Source organism: Pelodiscus sinensis, chromosome 2, assembly GCF_049634645.1.
Source record: "Pelodiscus sinensis isolate JC-2024 chromosome 2, ASM4963464v1, whole genome shotgun sequence".
Lineage (NCBI taxonomy): Eukaryota > Metazoa > Chordata > Testudines > Trionychidae > Pelodiscus > Pelodiscus sinensis.
In genome coordinates this window covers 196,994,726-197,003,628 of record NC_134712.1, presented here as the reverse complement: position 1 = coordinate 197,003,628, position 8,903 = coordinate 196,994,726, and the positions used below count along the sequence as shown (strand labels likewise).

The 8,903-nt window shown below is 42.8% G+C and overlaps 1 long non-coding RNA gene across 1 annotated transcript in view; it reads left to right on the top strand.

Moving 5' to 3' along the window:
* LOC106733013 (uncharacterized) overlaps window positions 1-8,903 on the top strand; it is a 103,729-nt gene that overhangs the window by 90,372 nt on the left and 4,454 nt on the right. The window lies entirely within an intron of this gene.

The window sequence follows — 8,903 nt, the reverse complement described above, 5'->3', positions numbered from 1 at the left end:
TCCCGTTTCAGCAATGCTATTAAGCATAGAAAGGATGATGCTGGCTATTGCTTTGTAAAGGAAAAACGAGAAGTTTACTGTTCCTCATTTCCCATGGTAAACAGATTGCTTATTTTAATTTTGAAAGTAAAGAGATGAAAGCTATGTGGGTCTGTAAATAAGAGTGTGCATCTCAATTTTCTGCAAACGCTTAAGTGGTTTACATCTGTTTCCTCCCAGTTGTATTTCTCAAACATGAATTTCCATTTTAAAAAGAGTCGTAAAATCACTACTGTTTCTCTGTGGATCTATTAGCAATAAAATAGCCTACAGAGGTTTGCACAGCCATGGAAAATGTACAGTGATAATAGGCTGTCCTGCTGTTACATGGCTTATGCAAACTTTACATTTATCACTGCAGAACCATCTATCCGCAGGGTTGGAGCACAGCAAACAACTGAATAAAAAAGACCAAAAGAAGGAAGATGATACAGAAAGCTGTATATACACATCATTAATCAGACATGATGAATTCTCAAACTTGAAAATGCGTTTACTCAGAGCCAACCAAGGGGGAAAAAATGCTGATCACAATCTGAAATGTAAAACTTTACATAAAATTAATCTCCTGCAAACTGGTTTTGCATTCTAAAAAGAGAGAACTTATTTTCATATTTGTCAATTCCCTTTCGGTGTTTCCTACTTCCACAAAACAAAGACTTAACTTTATGCAATAAACCTTTAGGCTTGCAGATACTGGAATTGCTCTGTTCTTCGGGGATGTCACAGTTGCAAAAAATGTGAATAGATTTCCTTTGCCAAACCTTGTCGATAGATGCTCTAGGTTGCCCTAACTTGTGACTAGCTGCCTCTGGTCCACAGTGGTTCTTATTGGAACACTGAAGGACATTGGTTGGAACACTGAAGAATAGTTGGAACACTGAAGGACATTGGTTATACTTACTTTTTCTTCAGCTACTCAGCCAACATGCCCTCTATCCCACAGAGCTAATAGTACCATTAACCAACTCTACCATGTGAGGACTCCTCAAACAACAATCACTTTTGTATTGGGGCTGGGATGTAGATTGCCCTTTTGTGACCACTGACACTAAAACCGTGATACTCTTGGATTGCCCCTCTCAATTTCTAAGAACTGAGCTTTTATCCAGAGATAGTGGCCATTTTGCTCTTAGATTGGCTGTAGCTTGTTCAAGAATAAGACCTGTATGTTATGCTAGCTCATGGAAGTTTTACTTTGGCTCTTTTTTTGTTTTTTCCCCAGTGGGCAGGTGGGGGTGTCCCTCCGTGTCCATGTCTAAAGGAGGCCACACTACCTCACCCTTTGGTCTGTTAGAGCCTTCTCCAAGCAAACGGAAGGGGGAGAAATTGGTCATTTTCAGTGTCCTCAACCAGGGCAGAGCCATAAACAGTCAAGGCTCTGGCAGTCAGGCAGAGCTGATGAAGTTTATTCCTCCATCTTAAAGCAGAGCAGGGCAGCAAACAGTTAAGGCCAGTGATGGGCAACCAACACTAGTGAGTGGGTCACGTGGATGGTCCTGCTTCATCTCAGTGGGCCACATGATTACCAGTGGTCGGCAATCTGCAGCCCATGGCCCAGTGGAATTCCACATGCAGCCCATGCACCCCTTTTCTGCCCCCCTGCCTCTCGCACACTGGGGCACTGAAGTAGGTTCAAGGTCTGGAAGGGTAGGGGAGGAGCAGGGATGGAGTATGAATCAGCAGATTTATGGTGCTCCAAAAGTGCTGGGAGGGAGGTGGAGGAGTAGGAAGTACAAAGCACCAGTTCACGAGAGACGCATGAGCAAGGGGGGCAGATATGGGTGCGCAAGCCACAAATAGAACCCCAGTAGGCCTGTGGGCTGCGGGTGGCCCACCGCTGATCAAGGCTCTGGCCTGCAAATAGAAAGTGCTGTAGAAGCAGCCCAATCTATGAATTACACGTAGGAGTGAGTAAGGAGCATAGGTGGTGTAAAGTGGAATAAGGAGGGAGAGTATTGCCTTCTTTAGGGTAGGGTGGCAGGAGGACACGGACCTACCCAACTTCACCATGTCCTATGCCAGGCCCTAACAATGGTGGAGTGGTCTGCCACGGGGTCAGCAGGGATCCTCCCACAACACGCTGACCTTTTTTCAGGCTCATTCTCAACCAGACTCTTACCTGGTTCCCTGAGCTACTTCTTACTCTCGCTTTTGGGTGTTCCTGTATCCAGGGTTCATCCTCAGTTTCCCTGGCATATATTGCAAAGGAGAGTGGTATCAGCTTTTTGGGAGCTCAGCTCGGGCCCTGGGGCAACAGCAGTTCTGCTTGGCATCCTGCTCCAACAGCAGGGAAGAACCATTTGTCTCCTTCAGCAGCTCCTTCCCAAATGCATGCTGAGATGGCCTTTTATACTTCTGCTTTTTGTCTCACCCCCCCTCTGTGCCTGAGGGAGGCCACGCCTCCTGCTACATCTTCCCTTAGTCTAAGTCTTGACCTACTAAAACTTAGCTTGATATAACTATACCAAAATATGTGGGAAACGCCCACATCTTGACTGACATAGCGATGCCAATACAATCCCCAGTATAGACACAACTGTGCTGAAGGAAGAGCACTTCTGTCAACACATAAGTCATTGTTCAGGGAGTGGCACACTGTTGTTCAGGGAAGTGGTGTTCATATGCTGGCAGAAAAAAAATGCATCTGTCGACACAAGCGGTGTTTAGACTAGGGAGTTATGCCAACAAAGCTATACCAGGGCACTCTCTGTAGAGTAGTAGTCATTGACCGACATTTATACTGGGTTGACTGAAACTGTACAGTGACTCTTTATATATGGCAAAATGTGAAGTAGTGCCACCGCACACTGCTTGGCTAGGAGTGGAAGCAGCCTCCCTTAGTGCAGGGGTGACGACAGGAAGAGTAAAGAAAGAAAAATGTGGGGATCCCTTGAGGGTCCTAGCTGAGTCTGGAGGAGTGGTGGAGAAAATACAAAGTTACAATTAAAATAACTGCAGGAAACAATATTAACTGCAAAATTCACAGCATGAAAAACATAAAACACAAAACCCAAGCAGACAAAAATTAAAACAGAATAAAAAGGTGAATGAAGAAGAATGATTCATCCTAAGAAATGCAGTGCATCTGAGCTCTGAATGAGCAATGAATACCTTCAGCTTTTTTCCCTTGTACATGATTCTGTCTTTCCACTGCGCCTAGGCCCAGGGTGCCAAAAGGGCTCGGTCTGGCCCTGCATGGGACAATGAGCCACACTAGATGTGTGAGTTACATGTGTGTCAGAATAGCAGCCTCAACTTCTGGCTGTTCAATTGTAAAATGACTCTCAGAAAAGTGGGCCAAATTCATGGTGTAATTTCATTTCAATGGAGTTAACCAACAGTGCATTGGGCCTTATAAATGTACACTAGTATGTTGGTGCCAGCTTTCGGCAGAATGTCTGTGAAAGCACAAATTTTAGCTTTAGATTCAGGGACTCATGGGTTTAATTCCATGTTAGGTGAAATACTCACATCTTGATGATAGCACACTTTACACAGTTTTCAGCACCAGCAAATCAGTCTCAATCAGAGTATTACATGGAAGTTTTAGAAGACTGGAAGAAAAAGTCATAACTCCCTCCACTCAGTTGATGGACCTGATGATTTCACTTTAATTAAGATGGTCTGAAAGTTTGCTCCTTCCAACACTGCATAATGTGGTGGATTATGGCTTATTCATGGACATAACTGAGGGTATGTCTACACTACCACCCTAGTTCGAACTAGGGTGGTAATGTAGGCAACCGGGGTTGCAAATGAAGCCCAGGATTTGAATTTCCCGGGCTTCATTTGCATAAAGCTGGGTGCCGCCATTTTTAAATGTCCGCTAGTGCGGACTCCGTGCCGCGCAGCTACACGCGGCACGGACTAGGTAGTTCGGACTAGGCTTCCTAGTCCGAACTACCATTACTCCTCAGTTCCTGGACCCAGGTGGCTTTTGTTATTTGATTTGGAGTTACAGAGTTTAGGAAGAATTTGCTTGAAACACAGAGAGCTGTAGCAGTTGCAAGTTTCCATTTTATTCCATAACACAGAGCTAGTTAGAACCAGCCAAAACTGTCTGGGCTAATCCCTAATGACCTAACTCAGTTACTATAACAACAAGAAAATCTATCTCTTCAACAACCCAATACACAACAGCTTTTAGAAAACAAAACTCTGACACAACATCACTCGCTTGGAGTGGTATTTCCACCACCTGATCATTTCAGGGGGCACCTGGGTACTTCCTGTCTAAGAGGTGCCATGGAATCCAGAAGACCCAACCCTAATCCCACAGTAGGGTTGCCAGATGGTTTAACCAAAAATAACAATCCCCCCCCCCCAAAAAAAACCCCACCAGGGAAAAAATTCTGTTGAGGAAAAAAAAGGGGGGGGGGAGACCAAAGTTGTTGAGTGAATATATATATATATGAAGCATTAAAACAGCATGGCCCCTTTCAGAAAAGTCTTTAGGCTTTTTGCTGGTGGCCATCTTGTTTTCTTGATCGGAGCCAAAAGGCAGCTTCCCTACAGAATCAGTAAGCAGGGAGGAGAGGGGTCAGGGGCTGGACCCAGTTGTTGAGCGTGTGTAGGGATATTTAGGTGTCTGGTATTTTCTGAATTTTTTTACCAGACAGGAGGCAAAAATACCATACTGTCCATGTCAATACTGGACACCTTGAAATCCTATCTCTCAGTCTGAATGCCCATTTGTGGGTAATGGCAGGGAAAACACCAGCTTGAAGGGACCTTTTCTCTGCCTAAGCTCAGCAATGCAGCCACTCAGATATACGATGACAGCCAAACCCCCACCACAGGTTATTCTCTGGCTGATTGTAGTCAGCCCAATAAAGAATTCTTCTTTGAGCTTCTTTGAGTTGCCAAGGCTTGTGATTTTATTGCAAGTCTCATTATACTTGGTGTTTTTCTTAAATGGCATGATGCTGGAATCAGCTTTTTACCTGAGAATCTCAACTTAAATTTAAAAAAAAAAGTTTCTGTCTTCACAATTGCAGAGAAAAACTTGACAAGATGAACTCTACATGCACCAGAAACAGAATGCAAGAAAAATAACCCCCCATTTATTATTTTTAGAACAACATGGTTTTAACGAGAAATCCTGTGGCACCTTAAAGACTGGGGGTATGTCTACACTACTACCCTAGTTCGAACTAGGGTGGTAATGTAGGCAACCGGAGTTGCAAATGAAGCCCAGGATTTGAATTTCCCGGGCTTCATTTGCATATTGCCAGGCGCCGCCATTTTTAAATGTCCGCTAGTGCGGACTCTGTGCCGCACGGCTACACGCGGCACAGACTAGGTAGTTCGGACTAGGCTTCCTATTCCGAACTACCGTTACTCCTTGTTTCACCCTGAGCGAGGAGTAACGTTAGTTCAGAATAGGAAGCCTAGTCCGAACTACCTAGTCCATGCCGCATGTAGCTGCATGGCACGGAGTCCACACTAGCAGACATTTAAAAATGGCGGCGCCTGGCAATATGCAAATGAAGCCCGGGAAATTCAAATCCCGGGCTTCATTTGCAACTCCGGTTGCCTACATTACCACCCTAGTTCGAACTAGGGTGGTAGTGTAGACATACCCTAACAGATTTATTTGGGTATAAGCTTTCATAGATACAAACCATTTCATCAGATGCAGTGGTTTTTACCCATGAAAGCTTATGCTCTAATAAATCTATTAGTTTTTAAGATGCCGCAGGACTCCTCATTTTTTCAGATACAGATTAACATGGCTCCCCTCTGAGATGTGTCACATAGGTTTTAAGGCAATCTCGTTATTTTTGAGGCCTTGTTTGTTCTATTAATACACAAGGCTGAGTGGTAGGGAATACTAGTTTAGAATCAGTCCATTTGGCCTAAAAGAGTCTGGTTTTGATGGTACAATATAGCTAGAGCCCTACCAAATTCATGGTCCATTTTGGTCAACTTCACGGTCATAGGAAGTCAGGATGCACAGAAGGATGATATGGTATGGTACTGCAACACTGACCTCTGTGCTGCTGCCTGCAGAGCTGGGCTCTCAGTCAGCAGCTGCAACACACAGGCTGCCCAGCTCTGAAGGCAGCAGTGCAGAAGAAAGGGTGGCATGGTATGCACTTACCTCTGCTCTGCTGCTGCTGGTGTGCTGCCATCGGAGCTGGATGCCCAGCCAGTAGGAAGGAACAATCAGTTGCTCACATATGTAACGGGAAGTGACGGTCTAGGAAGCAGTACTGCAGAAAGAGCTCTAGGGGTCAGACTGAGCTCCAAGCGAAATATGAATTGACAGTATGGCACTGTTCCAAAAAAAGCCAACATCATACTGAGATGTATTAACAGGAGTGTTGTAAGTAAGACACGAGAAGTCATTCTTCTTCTCTACTCTGCACTGATGAGGTCTCAACTGGAGTATTGTGTCCATTTCTGGACATCATATTTCAAGAAAAATGTGGACAAAATGGAGAAGGTCCAGAGAAGAGCAGCACAAATGATTAAAAGTCTAGAGAACATGACCTATGAAGGGAAATTGAAAGAACTGGGTTTGTTTAATTTGGAAAAGAGAATGCTAACAGCTATCAAGTACTGATGATAGGACAAGAAGCAATGGGCTTAAATTGCAGCAAGGGAGGGTTAGGTTGGACATTAGGAAAAACTGCCTAACTGTCAGGGTGGTTAAGCACTGGAATAAATTGCCTAGGGAGGCTGTGGAATCTCCATTACAGGAGATTTTTAAAAGCAGGTTAGTCAAATACCTGTCAGGGATGGCCTAGAGGCTGCTTGGTCTTGCCATTAATGTAGGGGACTGGACTCAATGACCTCTCAAGGTTCCTTCCAGTTCTAGTATTCTATGATTCTGTGATGCTAACAGCCATCATTCTTCAGTTACTTGGCTCTGAAGGCATCACAGAGGGGTGGCAACACTGTGACCATCCTAAAATAACCTTGTCTACCCCCTGCATCTCCCTTTTGGGTCAGGTTCTTTAAGAAATGTTGGTTTCCCTCAGGAAATGTGTATAGTATAAGGTAAAATCACACGAAAGGCCAGATTTCATGGGAGAAGATCAGATTTCACAGTCCCTGATGCATTTTTTTATGTCCGTGAATTGGGTAAGACCCTAAATATAGCAAAACAATAATCTCCACGATATTTTAAACAGGTAATAATTTACTGTCATTCAGCCCAATTAGAAAAGATGTTGAGCTTCTGCAGGTCCCATTGACTTCTATGTTGCTATAAGCTTCTCAGGATGGGGATGTGTCATTTTACCATGCTGGTGCACTGTAAATAATATCCGTACTCTACTCATTAAAATGTAGCTAACAAAAACTGAAGAGGAAAATGTTATGTTCTTGAAAAGAGCAAAAATGATCAGTCTGCCAATTTTTGCTCATACTCTTCACTACATGCAATATCAAAAGGACATAGTATGTGTATTCAAGTGATCTAGGATACTATCATTTTTCCCAAGAATATTTCCTCTTTCAATAATAACTGGATGCCAGAGAAAAAAGGCACAAGTTTAAAAAACAATTAGTGGGACATGTGGTGTCATTCTTGGCTGAAACTGCCTATCCTCAGCTGCCTGAAAATACTTAGCAGGCTTTCATGAAAAATGGTTTTGAACTAATGAGCTATATTTGCATTCCCCTTAGAATGGATTCTGAATTTTTCATCTACGCTGTGCCATGAAAAATGGCCGTGTTTTTCACGCAGGTAATTTGAACATAAACCTCTGCATCAATGGAAAGACAATCTTTGCAGAAACTTTTTAACTTTGCAACATTCCATTTGTTTTCATGGGGGAAGGTCAGACTTACGTGAGGGATGTAAATTTCATGCACAAACCTAGATGCTGATGAGATTTGTTTTTGTAGATAATCTGCAGCAGAGAAATTTTTCATAATGTCACTGAAAAATAAATTAAAATGTTCATCTTCATATGGCTGGTTCCATTGCATTAAAATAAATGTTGCAAGCTCATTTAATTAGTATAGTTAGGAATGTCTCTTCCCTGCTTCACTGACTCTCAAAATCACAAGTTAATTTGTCAAAATCAGACCATTGTTTTTCCTTCATTCTTCATTACTGAAAAGACAGCCCCATTTAAATAAATGTTTATGCTACAGAGAGCAGAGCACTGAACAACCCCAAATATTTTTATAAGCCAATGTTAGAAAAGTTTAGAGTGCAGAGAGCACTCTGATGCTTGTGTGTGTGTGTGTATGCGTGTGTGTGTGTGTGTGTGTGTGTTGTTATTGGATATTTGACTAGCTGGAAAGGTATAGAATTGAGCAGACTGCTGTAACTGATGATATGGTATGTACCATCTCTCATGCTGGCGGCTACATGCACTTGGAAGCAGTTTTTTTCTCTATGTTTTCAAAGACAAATGATGACAAAAGATACAATCTCTATAAATTACCCTAATCAAATCATTCTCCTCAAGAACCCTTGGTTAATCAATTAGTCAGTGTTTGCAATTCTTATGAATGTACCTCCTGAGCCAGCAGTAGTATTGCCTGCCCACATTACCAAAAATTACATGCGTTCAATTTTTTTTCTAAACCCCAGCAAATAGGCTAACAACCGAAGCCCCCATATGGGTTCTATTATGTGGGTAAAACTAATACAGAATAAAAGCATTAGGTATATGACATTGTTGAGGGAGCTGTTAATGATAACGTTTAAAGAGAATTTTGGTTCCTTCGTTGGTTCAGGTATCATTTATACAGAGGTCTTGTTGGAAGGCATCTATCAGTAATGAATGGAAGAGATTATCAGATAATCATCAGAGTCCTACGCTAATGTGATGTTACATTGCAGCTTGGCAGAGGTGCCTTCTCTGTGAAGATGTTTTGTAGTTTACTCTGCAAGCTGT